At 41.0% G+C, this 18,130-nt stretch overlaps 1 protein-coding gene across 3 annotated transcripts in view; it reads left to right on the top strand.

Annotated features, from left to right (window-relative positions):
• Clcn5 (chloride voltage-gated channel 5) overlaps nt 1-18,130 on the top strand; it is a 172,276-nt gene that overhangs the window by 72,336 nt on the left and 81,810 nt on the right. The gene's annotated exons all lie outside the window — the stretch shown is intronic.

Raw genomic sequence — 18,130 nt, 5'->3', positions numbered from 1 at the left:
TATATATATATATATATATATATATACACACACACACATACATACAGCATTGCCATTTGCCATCTCTTCCAAGTGACTTTCCTGCCTGTAATGCCCCTCTTGGTCCGCATGTGTGTGTTCCTCCTGCCTTACCCACCATCAGTTTCATGTAGCTGGTTTGTTGTCTCTGTGTGATGCCTGGGCTGCTTTCTGTTGCTTTTTCCATAGAAAGTACCTACCTGTTGTGCCAAGAGAGTGAACCCTTCCCTGCTCCCTCTCTCACATCCCTTGCATGGTGGAGGGTGAGCTCTCTGAAAACCCCTCCCACATGCAGGGTTTGCAGGATGGTGAGCTTCAGCTTTCCTTGCTCTCTTGTGCATGGTGGACATATGCATACACAACTTCATAAAGAAACTCCCTCATACCCAAGGAAACAGCCATCTGTCCTTTCTTCCACCTGACATGCACATCTCACAGTTTTCTTTCTCCAGGGAGGGCTCATGTGTCCCATGCTGCCTTCGAACTCCCTGCATAGCTAAGGATGATGATGGAGCATTTTTTTTCGAGACAGGATTTCTCTGTATAGCCCTGACTGTCCTGGAACTCACTCTGTAGACCAGGCTGGCCTCAAACTCAGAACTTCGCCTGTCTCTGCCTTCTCAGTGCTAGATATAAGACTGGAGTGGCTATGCCTGGCTTGATGTTCCAATTCTGATCTTCATGCCTCTTTGTCCTGAATGCTAGGATTATAGGAATGTACACCTGGTTTCTGCTGTGCTGGGGATCGAACCCAGGGTTCATTGAGTTCTAGGCATACTTTTATCAACTGAGTTATATTTCCAGCCTTCTTACCTTCTAATTCCATACTGTATTTTGTACAGAGTATGGACCCTTACCTTTGGTGACAGTTATTGCTTAGAAGGAAGGAAAGTCTTTTGAGCAGGTCTTCCTTTTCCTGTATATAGGGGAGCAGAGAGAGCCTTCTCGGGACTCTCATTCTCAAGTTAGCTGGAAAGAAAGCCATCTAGCTATTTATTTCTCATAAGCTTATGCTATGAGGAAATTTGCACCTACTTCTTTAGATCCATTTGTTCACATATATACTAGATTTCAGGGAGTGGAAAAAACCCTCACTGTGTCATGCTTTCCCACATATATTCTTTGTGCAGGAGAGTGTATGATAGCTTTTAGACATTTATTTGGATAGTTCTTTTTTGTTTGACACTGAAACTCTTTCTCTTGAAAGTTGGAACTTTTTTCCTCATTTTCTTCCAGACCTAGGGTTCACAGCTGATTTGTTTGGTAGGCTATTCAGCAAATGTCGCTTGGTTATCTTTTTTACTTTGAGTATTTCCCTATGCCCCACATACACAGGAGTATTAGGGAGATGAAGGCAGTAAACAAAATGATTAAACACACAGTGGGTCATTGTTGCCCAGGAGAATGAAAAAGCAAGGGGAACAGGTATGTAATGGCATGGAGGGACAATAGTAGGGAAAGTGGTGGCGTTTCAGTTTCCAATGGAGTCTTTAGGAAAGGCTGCTGTGTTCTGGGAGCATCAAAGCCATTGAAGCAGCAGCAGAAGTACGTGGAAAGGGTTCAGTCATAGATGGAGGGAGGAGTCCTGATGATTAGTGTGAATCCAACAAAAGCCATTGTGCCATTCTCATGGTTAGAAATAATTACCGATTCTTTGACATCATATACCCATTGTTCAAATTTCCATTTCTTTTGGAGGTATCATAAACTAGGTTCTAAATAAGACCCTTGCATTAATTTCATTGGCCAGTATTTTAAGTGCCTTTGAATTATAATTCCATCTTTACCTTTTTCCTCATAGTTATTTGTTGGAAGAAAGTAGGTCATATATCTGTGTGGCTTTCCACAGTCTTGTGTTTTTATGAGCACATTCCTCTGATGTAGTTTCCATGCTCCTTTTCTTTGCATTTCCTATTAATTGAGAGTTGTATCTAGGAGCCTTATTAGATTCAGGCTTAATTTGTGGGGAGGAAAGAACTGCCTCCATTCAGAGATACAGGTCTTTGTGTGGTACGGTAGTTTGCCATTGATGCTCAAATCCTAGAGGCATTATTTCATTAGCAGTTGTAGAATGATGGCATTCCACTATTCACCCTCCTGTTAATTGTTGGATAACTTCTGTAAAGTAAAACTTCCCCTCATTTACTATTTGATTACCTACTAATAACAGTTTTCCTAAGAAAGAAAAGCTAAATGCTTGACTTTCTTATCAGGGCTAAAAATGAGTTATTGTAAAGATATGCATTCAAAAACTATTTTGATAAACACAGGGATTTAAATGTATTTAGTTTTTCCCTCATTGCAGTTCTTCTCTGCAGTGAAGCTCAAATTTTCCATCTTCTGCCAGTGTGAGCTTCTTCAAATATGGTGTCACGTGTCTGTACTGCTGCACTTAAGGTATGCAGACAGGACTATTATTGCAAGTTTCAGGCTACCATAGGCCACTTAGTGAGTACTGTGCCAATATAGACCCTGTTGCTGAAAGTCAAGCTTAGTTGGCCTTCAGTCCTTTGTCTCCAGTAGTTACTTGATAACTTCTCTGCCTTCAAGGATGCAGCAGTGCTTCTTACTCATTGTCATCATCACTCTGACATATGACATGCTTTCAACAAGCGTTTGTTTCCTTAAGTCAGATAACGTATTAGAGTTCAGATATTATGTGGGCATCAGAGTTCTCATTGCATCTGGATTGCTAGTTGTTTTTAAACTTCTTCATGATCAACAGTATTAACAAAATGTTTGTCTCATACTGTTAGTAATAGATAAAATATATTATTCAGCTTAAGTTCTTATTTATAATTCAAAGTTAGAGTTATTAGGGATTTAGATAGTTAATTGTTTCATAACCCTCATTTTGACTGGGCAAATCAGGAGAGTTCCAGAGGCTGACTAGGAAGCCACTGAAATAATATAGGTATTGTGAGGTCTGACAGAGGCTTGGGGCAAGGTGGTGATGCTGACAGTGGTGAAAAATAGTTATGAATGTACTTCAAATGTAGAGCAATTTGGATTTTCTGAGGTTGGATATGAAGTATGAGAGAAGTAGCCAAAGGCAAACTTCTTTTTCTTCTTTCTTGTGAATGATTGTATGCATGTCTGGGTACCACCTCTACCTCCTCTTTAATCCTTAACACCTTGAGCTTTGCCAGTGCACAGTACCTGGGCAAGGACTCACAGAGAGCAAGCATCGTCTGCACAAAGAAAGCATGTATTTATCATTTCTCCTAGTGCAGAGGTTTTTGAGCATTTCTTGAATTTGCATGTCCAAAAGTAGGCAAAGCATGAGGGCTTATGAATGTATTGTGTGCTAAGGTTTGTATCTAAGAATAAATTTCTTATTCTCATAAAGCTTCCTCCTTTCATATGTTCAAGGGTTTATAAAAAGTAAATTTTGTCTTAATTTCTCTATGCAATCCTTATGATCCACCTATTTTGTCTTCTCCTTCCATGTGATACCTGCTGCTAGTGTTTTCTACATGCAGTATATAGAGCTGGGATTCAGAAAGAATTTAAAGATGGAAGGCTCTCTTGTTTGCCTGTGTGTATTTATAGCTAAGTATTTCTTAACAATGGGAATTTCTGAGAAATATGGTTGTTAAGTTATTTTTGTCGTTGTATGAATATTATGGAGTTGCCTAGTTACTGTTCAATTGCTGAGAAGAGACACCATAACCAAGGCAACTTATAAAGGAAACAATTTAATTGGGGGCTTATTAAAATTTCAGTGTGAGTCTATGACCATCATGGTAGGGAACATGGCAGCAAGCAGGCAGGCATGACGCTGGGGCAAGAGCTGGGAGCTCATATCTTATTGCAAGTTATAGGCAGAGGCAGGGGAGATATTGAGAGAGAGAGAGAGAGAGAGAGAGAGAGAGAGAGAGAGAGAGAGAGAGAGAAACACAAACAAGCTTGGGCCTGGCTTGGGGTTTTTGAAAGCTTAATGTCTACCCCTAGTGATCTGCCTCCTCGAACAAGGCCACACACCTTCTAATCCTTCCCAAAACAGCTTTACCTACTAGGGACCAAGCACTCCAATATATGAACCTGTGAGGGCAATTCTCATTAAATCACCATGGGAGTGTATAGTTAAATTAATAAGGATCACTAGGTGATGAAATCTTATGTGACTACTATTGTATATGTACTTTGTGGTTTACCAAACACCATGAAGTATGTGACTATAGTTCTTATTGTATGATAGTGTGCTGATGTGTGGAGCCAGGGGTAAGTTGGGCAGTCCAGTCTTTGTAGCAGGTGCATACAGGAGGATGAGAACCATCCTCACTGTGTACGATCACATATACATGCCTGAGAAGCTGCAGAATGAACCTCCTTACTTTAGCCTCCACTTTCTAAGTCTCAAACCTGATTCATCACGTTCTCAACACACATAGGCAACCTACAAATGTCTAGGCACCTGAGACATCCCACTGACAGCTTAGCAGGAACAGAGTCCTGCTACCCTGACTTTGTTCTCTTACACCTCTAAGGAAGAGCAGTGGGCTCTCTTGGTTTTCATCTTTGATGGAGCTGTTATAGGAAGGTATACTTGTTTGTTAACACTGACACTTTTGTAAACACATACCTAGACAGTCATAGATATGCTTTTGCATAAGCTGGGTACATAGGAGAACAAATATGAAAGAAGCCCATCTATAGCTAGGTATACACCATATACAGGCCCATGAGCATAGAAGGTTTCTTTTGTTGTTTGATACACTTGTTTTCTCATAGAGAAAATGCCTTACTGTCATTCATTTATATTCTCTCTCCCCCTTCTCTACTTCCCCCCTCTCTCCTTAGTCCTGACTCTCTTCCCTCTCTGTGACATATACTAGGAAAGTGAAAGATTGAAACTTGTGATTTTGTCTTTCATATCCCTCACAGGAAGGGGTGTGAACTTCCATTGATTTAGGCACATTGAAGAAGAATTACCAGAGAGCCAGTCCTTGCATTGTCTTTTACAGATTCTCCATGTCACTGATATTCATGCCTCCTTCACCTGGCTTTTGCATATATGAGTATGACCATACTATTGTAAACAGGACATTCATTTAGACACATATGTACAAAAATGGGAGTGTAAGAGGTAAAAATAATAATAGCCAGGGGCCAGGTACTGCATCCCACTCTAGGCTTGCATCTTACTTAATTTTCTTGGTACTCTTTAAAGAGATAGCATTTGTTATTCTCATTTTTTAGAAGTAGTCCCTGACCTTGGAGAAAGCAGGTAGATTCTTTAATCCAGTACATGGTGAAGTATAGGTTTGAAACAGGGTTTGTAGATACCAAACTCCACAGTTTCTCTGTCTTATCCATGATGGTGGTAAGGTCCCCAGCATCACCCAGCCCCTTTTAGAAATACAAAATCTTGAGCTCGCTAATGAGAAACCTCTGTAAGCTATCTTATTACCAAGTCCTCCAGGTATCTGAAGTAACTTTAACAAGATGCTGATGTGTGTTAAAGGATGCCAATCTCTACTGCCATCTTGTGAGCTTATGGCCTCTTCTCTCTGTCTCTCTGTCTTTTTTTTCTTTCAGTATTTTGTATCTCTGGCTTTATATTTTTATAATCTCAGAACAAAATATGAATGTATTTATTTAGACAGGTTTCTCTGTCTCTGTCTGTCTATCTGTCTGTCTGTCTCTTTGTCTCTGTGTCTGTCTGTCACCCTGTCTCTGTCTCTCTGTGTCTCTGTCTCTGTCTCTCTCTCTCTCTCTGTGTGTGTGTGTGTGGTGTGTGTGTGTTTGTGTGTGTGTGTGTGTAGGGTGCAGAGGTCAACCTGAGGTGCTTCCCCTTTGGGGACATCTACCCTGTTTTTTGAAACAGTCTCTAATTGGGACTTGGCACTCACCAGTTAGGCCAAGGGATCCACCTTTCTTTGACTCGTCATGCTTGGCTCTTTTATGTGGAGGCTGGGAGTTGAACTCAGGTGCCTAGACATACTTAATGTGAAGCTCAAGAACCTTGTCTTCTTTCTCATCACAAATAAGTACCTTGTGTCAAAGGTGAGCCCATGCATTCATTTGCTGTGAGCCTTTTGTCCCGCTTCAGTTCTCTGATCCTTGCTACCTGGGTGAGAGTGTTCCTCAGCAAGGATTCTGAGAGCCAGACCTTTGTGTTTGTAAAGGACAAAGTGCATCTCTCTTTTCTCCTTTAGTGTGTTGTACGAAAGCATATTGACCACACACAGGAAGGGCAGGTTCCTGAGCCTTCTTGCTTGCTCCCCCTCTCGAATCCTTGGAACCTAGGTGTGAATGCTGCTTCAGTGCAACACACCTGTTCAAGGATTCAAAGAGGCTGAGCCTTGTCTGCGTGTAGAATGGCCCATACTTGCACATCTCACCTGCCACCTTTCCTTCTCCTCCTCCCACCTGGCCACCATTTGATTTTGGTTTTAGCTGTCAGACTTCGTTCTACACATTTTCTAACGGGAAAATGGTCTTTATCATGTTTGGTAGACATGCTTCTATTCTCAGCATGAGCTTTCTTGATTCCCAGTTTGCTAAGTGTCAGATCATGTGATGAGGAGCACACATTAGGTGCTGCTACTCAGGCAACCCGTATGTTACATCCAGTGATAACCCCTGTTCCACAAAGCTTGAATTGCATAAAGGCATTGGAAAGGAATGGAGTATCCTCCTCCACTGTGCCCTCTTTCAGCATGTATATGCATTCTCAGATCCCAGCCTTCTTGCTACCTTCCAAACATAAATCAGGCCCCCACAAGTTCTCAAGTATGATCTGGGAGAGATACCATTTTGTATACATAGAAGTTTTCTCTGAGAGAGGATGCTCATGGTGGGGAGGGGGCAGATACATAAATAAATCAGGGATGTCAAGCTTGGGTATAGGTGGTGATGCTTGGCTGAACCAGGACCAGGAAAACTAAATATTATATACAGAACCACACAAACATGGTATAGGTGCCTGGACCTTCTGCTCTGCTCATCCTCTCTAATCCTTTGTCCCTGGGTGAAAATGCTATTTGTATGCAATGCACCCGGGCAAGGATTTGGGGAAGGTGAGCCTGATCTGCATGGAGAAGGACAGGAGGTCTGTGCATCATATTTCATCTGTTTGCTGCTTGCATACTTCTTTTATGCCTCCCCCCACCTTCTTTCCTTCTACAAATACAAAGGGCATGGTGCATGGGAGAGTGAATGTGACAAATTTGGCCTCTTCCCACCTAGATTTTATAGGTAGAACTTTATTTCCACCTATGACCCTAACAGGTATCAAGAACAAGTGGGGCACATAGTAAACTCTGTATTGACATAAGTGCGCAGCTTTTCATTCTAGTTCTCATACCGACACCTGGAAGAGAAATTCTTCTTTAGTTCAACTCTTGGAGGAATGCACAGGGCAAGAACAGTAAGCCTTCTTGTTGAACCCACATGCCAAGGGCATAGGTGCAGGCTGTGCCTTTCTAGTACTTGCTCCTTGGATGAGTGTGCTTTCCGAATGCAATACACCTGGGCAAGGGTTCAGGCATTGAGTTATCTTCATGTAGGACCTTTATGCCCCCTTCCACTGTTTCCTGTCTATTTGTTCAGTATGGCAGGTACAACTAGGGAGTTGGTCCACAGGAGTATGAACCACATGTGGTTCCTTCCTTCAGGGAGCAAATGGTCCAGGGAGAGTGAGCTGTGTCACATCCATTATGCCTGCATGAGTGGACTGTAGACTGGGACTTCATGTACACTGTCCACATGGATTCTTGCATATTTTCACACAGTCCCATATAAATGCAGTGTATACAGAGGAAAGGATTCACAGATTTGTGCCCACAGAGAGGATTATCTGACCTGATTCATCAGGAGCATTAATCCTCAGCACAAGTGCTGTTTTCAATAATAAGTCCTGTCCAAGGAATCCAAAGGGTGGCACTTCGCCTGCACTTTAAAGGACAGAGCCCCTGTATGTTCACACCCCTGTTCCTTTCCTTCCTTTCACAAATATTCAGGTATTCACTAGATGATACAGGTCTGTTAGTCATAGAGGATGTAGCAGGAAACAAAATGAACAGAGGTGCTACTCTCTTAGGAGACTAATAAACACACAAAAGATCCTTGACTATTATAGACTCACCAACTGCTGTTCAAAAGAATGACCTAGGTCTATTGTTCCTTGTTTTCTATTCTGTATGAATGACTCAGTGCAGGGTCTGATAGATGAGATTTCTCAAACTATTCCCCCTCCTATGGCCCTAGATATGCCTAAACACATGGGCCTACGTGGAGAGGAGTCACTCGCTCACAGGAAGAGTGGATATGGAGCCGATTGTGTTGTTCCCTCTCCTGCCATCCTCATCCCTTCAGCCCGAAGACCAGTAGACTAAGTGACTTCCTGTCAACTACCATCACTACTCCCATTTGAAGACAGGAGCTTACTGTCTTACTGTGTAGCTCTGTCCCTCAAGCTGATTTTCCCATATCCACCTCCATAGGTCATACTTTTCTACACACATTTGCAAGCTGGCCTGGGCAACATGTGATCCAAAAAGAAAAGTGAATCTCTTTCATGTTAAAAATAGTAGTCTTTATATCATGTATATTTTTTATTCAGACGAGGGAGGTCTTACTAAGTAGCTTAGTCCAGCCTGGAACTTACTGTCTATTCCAGACTAACCCAGATCTCTTGGTTCATCTGCCTCAGGCTCCGAGTGCTGGGATTATAGGTCTGATGTGCCACTGTGTCTAGATGCTTCATGTTCTGAATGACCATTTACAGTGGTGCTTCTCAAGGCAGGATCCCTGAACCAGCAGCATCACCGTCAAAGTGCGGAGTTCTACCCCTGACCTATCCGGTCATAACACATAGCAGTTTATATTCTTTTTAAGCCTTCCAGTTGATTCTGATGATCACTCAAATCTTATAATCACAGAATCCAGCCAGGTGAGGGGCTAGAAAGGAAAGAGTTCCCTTCTTTCTTATATATGTTCATGCAGGCTGTCTGGGAGAAGCTCATCTTGTCTCTTCTGCCTTCTCATTCCCACACTTGATGATGGCATGTGGCTAAATGAATATGCAACAAAGAGAGAGAAACTGTAGCATGATTTCTGTAGGCATGTACCTAATATTATAGACAGACACATAATTGGTGTACAAAACCAAAACCAACACAAACACTTTCTGTGTGCATGGATTACACATGAGAGTGAGCCTTGTCATCATGAATCTTCTGCCAGGTGATTTAATTAGCACATGTTGACTGTTCACTATGCTGTGCTATGTGTTGTTGCAGGAGTGTTCCGCTGAAGAGCATAGCTTTCTCCAGAGGAGAGATGTGTGGTGAAATTTGCTTTCCTACTGAGAGAGCAGCCATTCAGGGAGCTAGGAAGTAAGACTTCTCAGTCTCGTGTGTGTTTCCATGTGGATGCACATGTGACATATGGAAGTATAGATGTAGTTCTGAATACCTAAAAGGCAGGAGGGGAGACATAATCACAGTCTATGCTTATGTGCATTGAACTTTCTTCTTACACACTAAAACCCCAGGTTTTGTTCACCCTTGCCTGTTATTAAAGACCTGGCATGCATGTTTTTTGTTTTTTTTTTCATTTCATTTATTTTATTCCTTTTCAGATAAAATCTTACAATATAGTCTGGCTGGCTACAATTTCATAATTTTCCTGTTTTACTCTCCTGAGTGCTGGTATTTAAAGGCTATGCCATTTTGCTTTGCATGGATGCTCTTATCAGTACACTGGGACTATGCAAAAATACAAACCCTGAGCCTTACATACTTATAGGAGAAGCTTATGCACCACTTCTCATTCTTTTTCTTGCTCTTTTAACAGGTTGCTTATATTTGTATTTTGTTCTGGTCATCCAGGTTGATTGAATTCCTAATGTTTGGTAGCGCTGCAGTGAACTAAGCTGTCTGAAATGCTAGCTCTACTGGGCCTATGGAGATTAAGCTTCTTCATGATACAGCTTCCAGGGTTAGAAATGAGCTCAGGGTATTGGAATGTAGGCCTTTTCTTCATTAGTTCATACGTAGAGTATACCTGTGCACACACATGGGGTATGTACGTCGAGATAAAGCCTTCTGCTTGCCTCCCCCACTCTGTTGTCTTTGTCATCTAGATATGAATGTTATCTTGTTGACAACATTCTGCTCTTTGACGGTTAGAGGGGCCTTTTACTTCCTTATAGAAGGGCAATTACCTGTGAATCAGTGCTTCCTCATTTCTCCCCCAACAAGTCCAGGTTTGCTGACACCATGCTGAGCAGGTGGTAATCCCCAAGATAGGCTAGCTCTTACCCTCAAAAGAGATGTGGAGGGAGTGGCATCTCCATGTTTTCAGTTGATGGTGGGTCACAAAACGGGACTTTTTCTCTACAGGAACACACAAAGTGTAAGACTTTTCATTTCTGCTTTCATATTGGTGTACAGTACAGTGCTTCCTGCCCCCCCCCCCCCGCACATGCACATTGAGTACTCAAGGCCCTGGTCCTTCTCCTCTGCTCCCCCTCTCTAATCCTTGCTATCTGGGTGCTTAGTGCTATCTCAATGCAATGCACCTGGGCAAGGGTTCAGAGAAGGTGAGCTCATCTGCATCAAGAAGGACCAGAGACCCTGTGTGTCAGCCTATCCCTCCCTCCTTCTTTCCCTCCCTCCCCCCTTCCTTCCCTCTCTTGAGTAAAATAGTTGTTTGAGTGAGTCATATATATCAGGGAACCCCCTAACAGATTATTTAAGAGATTTCAGGTACTCTAGTTGGCTTCTTTCTACAACTAACATAAAATACTCAGGTACCTGGAGCGTGTAGGCTTTTTCTGTATTCTGTCCTGTATGGTTGGTTATACAGGATGAGGTCAGGAGTCCAAACCTGATATGTTTCTCTACTTCCTCACAGCCTAGAGGTGAGTATTGTCGCAGACATGGTTTCCAGCTAAAGATTCACTGGAAGGACAAAGAACTATTAGATCTGCCTTCTCCCCTCCCCATTGTCTAGTTTCTACTGTATATCGGGCATTCAGTTTAATGTTGAGAGTATGGTAATGGATGTATAATAAGGGCCAGATTACTGCATGTAGTCTCTGGTGGGCACCTTTAGGGAACAAACTCCTTCTGGATCAACAGTGTACATGGACACAGTGATGAAGACATCAAATAGTGATAGCTGTAGAGTACAAGCTCAAATGCCTATACAACCTGCAAATGTGCAAATTCCCCACACATGTACATATTTTTCTTCCTACAACTATTTTTCTTCACCATACCCTTGGAGGAATATTTTTTTCTTTTTTCTTTTCTTTTTTATCCTTTTCCCAATTTCTTTTTTTTTAATTAGGTATTTTCTTCATTTACATTTCCAATGCTATCCCAAAAGTCCCCCCATATCCTCCCTCCACTCCCCCCCCCAACTCCCACTTCTTGGCCCTGGAGTTCCCCTGTACTGAGGCATATAAAGTTGGCAAGACCGATGGGCCTCTCTTTCCACTGATGGCCGACTAGGCCATCTTCTGATACATATGCAGCTAGAGACATGAGCTCTGGGGGTACTGGTTAGTTCATCATGTTGTTCCAACTATAGGGTTGCAGATCTCTTTAGCTCCTTGGATACTTTCTCTAGCTCCTCCATTGGGGGCCCTGTGATCCATCCAATAGCTGACTGTGAGCATCCACTTCTGTGTTTGCTAGGCCCCAGCATAGTCTCACAAGAGACAGCTATATCAGGGTCCTTTCAGCAAAATCTTGCTAGTGTATGCAATGGTGTCAGCATTTGGAAGCTGATCATGTGATGGATCCCTGGGTATGGCAGTCTCTAGATGGTCCATCCTTTCATCTCAGCTCCAAACTTTGTCTCTGTAACTCCTTCCATGGCTGTTTTGTTCCCAATTCTAAGAAGGGGCAAAGTGTCCACATTTTGGTCTTCGTTCTTCTAGAGTTTCATGTGTTTTTCAGATTGTTCTTGTGTCTTGGGTATTCTAAGTTTCTGGGCTAATATCCACTTATCAGTGAGTACATATTATGTGAGTTCCTTTGTGATTGGGTTACCTCACTCAGGATGATGCCCTCCAGGTCCATCCATTTGCCTAGGAATTTCATAAATTCATTCTTTTTAATAGCTGAGTAGTACTCCATTGTGTAAATGTACCACATTTTCTGTATCCATTCCTCTGTTGAGGGGCATCTGGGTTCTTTTTTTCAGCTTCTAGCTATTATAAATAAGGCTGCTATGAACATAGTGGAGCATGTGTCCTTCTTACCGGTTGGAACATCTTCTGGATATATGCCCAGGAGAGGTATTGCTATTCTTAGAGACTCTGTATTTACAGGAGGTTTTACAGTTTGAGCCTGTAGAATACCCCTTTATCATTCAAGACCTGTAGGCAAGAGATGGAAATGCCTTGAGATGTCTACCATAGGTTGTTCTGGAGTGAGGAATAGGGAGGTGTCTATCTTTTTGCTAATCTTATATGCAAAGCATACAATGTGGAAATTAAAAGTTCCTAGACTTTTATATCGGCATATAGTGTAGTATTATGTCTTCACTTCTGTCTGTCTGTCTGTCCACCACTTTCTTTGTCTATTGCATTTACTTAGGGTTTTGTTCCATAAAGGCCTTTGCGTCTACTCTCTTATACAGGCTGTACATACATTCTAAGATTGTATTTTCTCCCCTCCACTGTTCTTGCTGCTTAGCACACTGTTCTGTGATAGGAATTTTAAAAACAGGATTCTTATCTGATGTAGACAGTGCATAGTATCCTTAGATTACACCCTCATTCATTTATTCACTCAATAATTCATTTACTTGTTTGTATTTTGGAAACAAAGGGTCACTATGTAACCTAGACTGGCCCTGAATTCATAGCACTCCTGCTGGATGCTGGGATTATAGGCGTAATTACCACTGCCACTAGATCCATTCATTTTTTTTTAATTTTTGTAGTAACAAGATTGAATGAGTGTTTTATCTTTACATTACTTCAAGATTCTGTCATCCTTTCCATGTTAATAAAGGGCAGTAGTTCATGACTGTAAGCACAATGGAGATCTCAGGGCTTCCATTCTTAAATTACTACAGGAATTTCTGCACGGAGGATGATGACTTTTTTTGTTTTATTTTTAAGATGGAGTCTCGTGTAGCCTATGCTGGCTTTAAGTCCCCTGTATAGCTAAGGATCTCTCCATCTTCCTGGGTCTACCCCTGGTCCCACCCTTGCAGGGTATTTGTTTTATGAGCACATATATGAACCATGCGCATGTTGTTAGAGCTCCTGAACTGGAGTTGCAGATGATTTTGCACCACTAGGTGGATGCTAGCAACTGAAACCGGAGGAACAGCAAGTTCTTTTAAAGACTGGGCCATCTCTCCAGCCCCCTTACAGGGTACTTTTTAACACCAGTGTTTCCTTATGAGTAAACTGCAATTTGGTCTACTTAAGTTTTTTTTTTTTTTTTTTTAAACTAACAGAATCAATTAGGAGGGAACAGTCTTAGGTTTATCTCAACAGCTGACTGGAAAATATCAAAGTTTCCATATAGTTCTTACCTCAGCATTCCTTGTTCTTAACATCTTCTGTTAGTGTTTCACACTTGTTACTAACAATGAACCAATGTTAATACATTGTAATATGTTGCAAAAGTTCATAGTTTATATTAGAGTTCTCTTTTTAAAACTTATTTGTTTGAGACATTGTCTTGCTGTAGAGCCTAGGCTGGCTTGGGCCCCAGGATCCTCCTGTCTTAGCTTCCTGACTTTACAGGCCTCCACCATTAATCCATGCCATTTTTTGGAGACAGGTTCTCACTATACTGCCTAGTTTAGACTGGAGCTTATGGGCTTGCGCTGTTAAGTGTTTGGGCACATAGGCAGGCACCAATGTGCGTGGGGAGGGTTTCCTTCTATGCTGTGTAGCCTATGGGTCTAGGCAAATATATAATAACATATATTTACCACCTACCTTTTGTTTTTTTTTNTTTTTTTTTTTTTTTTGGTTTTTTCGAGACAGGGTTTCTCTGTGTAGCCCTGGCTGTCCTGGCACTCACTTTGTAGACCAGGTTGGCCTCGAACTCAGAAATCCGCCTGCCTCTGCCTCCCAAGTGCTGGGATTAAAGGCATGTGCCACCACTACTCAGCTTTACCAACTACCATTATAGTATCCACTGTACCCCACCTCTTCACTCTGTTCTCCTCTGCTACCCTAAATCTTTTGTAGGCACTGCTCATTTTATTGTTTCCACAGTCTTTGGAATCATACTGTGTGTCTGTCACCTTTTCCCAAGGTCTTCTATTTTAACTCATCCTTCTGCACTTAAGGTTCCTCAATGTCTTTTCATGCTCTATGATTCCTTTGTATGTATTGTTGTATTTGATTTTATAATGATCTGTTCAATACTTTCACATTTATGGTCATAAGAGATACTGGTTTATGGTTTTCTTATTTTGTATGTAATTATGGTCTTAGGCTAATCCTGGCTTCATAGAATGGAGAAGATTGTAAAGAACAAACATGATTTCTGCTTAAGTGTTTAGTACAGTAGAATACACTGGTGAACTTGTTTGTGTTTTCTAGTTTGGAGTTTTATTACTGATTCAGTTTATTTAAATAAATGCAGGCCTGTTTTCACAATCTAGTGTTTCTTGTATGAATTTCAGTGGATCAATTTTATTTTTCAAGAATTATTAATTTCTTTCATCTAGGCTATTGTAGAGGACCTTTAATGCAGCAACATGACTGCTCTGATAAGGGGTCTCATTCTAAACCTTCTAAGTTGTGTGATCTGCTGGAATACAGACACACCTTTAGTCCTAAGAGCAGATGCAAGTACATCTAATTGAGTTCAAGGCCAGCCCGCTATAGAGCAAGTTTCAGGTAAAGAAAACTTAGGTACATGCCTTTAATCCCAGTATTCAGGAGACAAAAGCATGCAGATCTCTGAGTTCTAGTAGAGTCAGTTCTGTTTAGTCAGTTGAGTACAGTGCAACAGAGTTCAGAGTCAGTTGTGAGGCAGTGCAATGCAATTGGAAGTCAGTTTTGAGGCAGTGTAGTAGAGTTAAGTTGGTGGCAGTTGAATTGGTGACATTTCAGTTCCTCGAGTTCAGAGACAGCTTACCTGGACAGTTTTACAGACAGATTGCAGAGAGAACAAGGTAGACACAGGAGAAGACAGAATGAGTTACAGAATGAGAAGGAGCCAGAAGATTAGATCAGATTGCTAAAGGTAGTTTGAGGCTTGGCAGAGCAATTAAGTCAGAAGCTGTGAGAAGCAAGTTTGAATCAGTTTGGAGAGAAGTTTGAGCCAGAATAGCTGCATTGAACCAGCCAGCCATAGTTCAGAAAGAGCTAGAGAGGGTGACCTATTCAGCAGTAACTCTCTGACACAACAGTTGTATCAGGCAAATAAAAGATACTTTTACAGGATATAATAAACATCTAGACCTAGAACTGTTAATAATATGCTCTATTATGTTTGAAATGTCCATGCAGCCAATAGTGATGGTCTTTATCTTCCTTTATTTTTAAGATATAGTCTTACTATGTAGCTTCTTAGTCTGGCCTTGAACTTCCTATGTAATCTACGTCGGCCTTAACTCAATGATCCTTTTGTTTTTACCCCTCTAAGATCTGGGATTGCATGTGCTACCGTATTCAGCTTTTATTTTGTCTTTGGCATTAGTGATTATAATTGCTATTCCTGGTTATCAACATGATATATTTGGAATGTATTACAATCCAGGATTGATCCAGATCTTGAGGCTGGAAGACACAAGTTTCTGACCTGGATCTTGACATGGAGATCTTGAGGTATAGTGGCCATGAATAGCTTAGGCCCAGGCAAGGTAGTACATTCCTTTAATCCCAGGATACTGAGGCAAGGAGATCTTTGAGTTCAAAGTCAGTTTAGGACAAAACAAGTCCCAGATCCAGGTGTGGTGGCACACATCTTTAATCTGGGCCATACCTTCTGCTGGAGACCTACATAAGGACATTGGAAGAAGGAAGATTTGCTCTTCTTCGCCTGCTTGCATTTACTTGCCAGTATATCTCTTGGAATCTACTTGTACAGAAGACCAGCTGAAACCCTTGTGGGACTGAGCAACTACTAGAGTCTCGGTCTTTCCATTCACCACTGACCATTGGGGTAGTTGGAATATAGACTGTAAGTCATCATAATAAACTCCCTTAATATAGAAAGACATTCCATAAGTTCTGTGACTCTAGACAACCCTATTACAGTGATTTTTATCTTTTTTTATCCATCTGACTAATTTATTAAACTTATTAAACTTGTTATTCTTCTTTTCAAAGGACAAGCATTTTATTTTGTTGGCTTTTCTATTGATTTCTGTGTTAGTCAGATCTCCATTACTGTGACAATATATTAGTGAGAAATCAACTGGAAGAAAGGTGTGTTTACTTTGGTTCATATTTCAAAGATTTTAGTCAATACTTGGCTAGGTCCACTGCTTTGGAGGCCAAGTAAGGTAGAACATAGAACAAAACTGCTCCTCCCATGATGGCTGGGAAACAGAGAAAGCAAGGAAGAGGCCAGGTCCTGGATATACGCTTGCATGGGATAGTCTCAGTTGATAGAGGGCACGCCTCACGTATGAGCTGGCCTGGGTTCAATCCCAACATTAAAAAAATAAAAGGTGCATTCTTCCAGGACATGTAGTGATGTAGGCCCACTCCTCTGGTTTCTGCTGCCTCTCAGTAATGGCATTAAAATAGGAATTCGTTGATGGGTTAATCTGTTTATAAGGTCAGAGTCTCACAGTCATATCACCCTGCACAAGCTCTACCTCTGAATCCTTCTGGGAGTCAGGTTTTCAACAGTAAGCTTGGGAAGCTTTCAAATACAAACACTTACTCCTCTTCCCCTTCTCTAATTTTGGTTTACTTATGCAGTCAGTATATTCTAGTTTTCTAAAGTAGAAATGTGAATGATTTTAGATACTTCTGCTTTGCTTTGCTTTGCTTTGATTTATCTATGTAGTGTTAAAATTTTCATTTTACCACATACCACCTTCTTTTCCACTACTTCCCATCCTTTCATTTTGATTTCCTGTGTTTTGGCTTTGATATATTTATATATAGGCTTTTTTGTTTGGTGTGTTGGGTAGAGGCATTTATCATCTTCACTGTATTTTGAGCTTTCTCAACTTATTTTTGCATTGATCATTAATTTTAGGGAATTTTTGCTTATTATTATTATCATTATTTCTTGTGGGTGCATGTATGTGTGTGAGCACATGTATGTGTGTACATGCGTGTGTACATGTATGTGTGTGTTTGCATGTGCCTATGTACATATGGAGAGGCCAGAGGACATAGATACCATATTCTATCACTCTCCACCTTACTCCTTTCAGACAGGATCTCTCACTGAGCCTGAAGCTTGCCAATTTGGCTAGGGAGGCTGACCAGCATACTCTAAGGATGTGCCTGTCTCTGCCCTCTAGTGTTGGGGCTGCAGACATGCACAGTTATGTGCAGCTTTTTCGCATGGTTGGTGGAGATTTGAATTCAGGTCTTCATGTTTGCTGCTAGCACTTTTACCCACTGAACCCATTCCCTAGTTCAAGTCATTATTATATCACACATTTCTTTTGTTATTTATTCCCCCTCCCCAATACTCCCACTGTGTCTTCCCTATTTATATCACAGTTCTTGGACAGTCTGAATTTTAGAAATGTTAATTTTTAAAGCCCACTCACTTTTCCCTTTGTTGTGTCCAGTTCATTCATGAACCCATCTAACGAGTTTTAATTTCTCTTCCAATGTATCTTATGTCTAGCATTTCCTTTCCTTAAAAAGTCAATAGATTTTTATTTAAGGGATTTCACATGTAATTCCTTCACTGTCCAACAATGTCATTGAAGTTCAAGGTTTTGTTAGACCCTTTCTTGATGCTTTATCCAGTTGTCTACTACAATAAGCTTGGGGAAGCCTATAATTCTTTCATTCTTTGATTTCTTCATGAATTAAAGATACATAAATGACAACTTCAGAGTTCTCTGTTAGAGATATTTAGAAATAATTTCTTCAAATAATTCACTTTCAGAATAATTTTTAAGATAGATTTACCTCTCACTTTCTGACATCCCATATATCTCTTTTTTTTTTTTTTTTTTTTTTTTTTTTTTT

This window comes from Mus caroli, chromosome X (assembly GCF_900094665.2).
Source record: "Mus caroli chromosome X, CAROLI_EIJ_v1.1, whole genome shotgun sequence".
Taxonomy (NCBI): Eukaryota; Metazoa; Chordata; class Mammalia; order Rodentia; family Muridae; genus Mus; species Mus caroli.
Note: the sequence above shows the minus strand (reverse complement) of the source record. Positions and strands in the feature narration are given on the sequence as shown.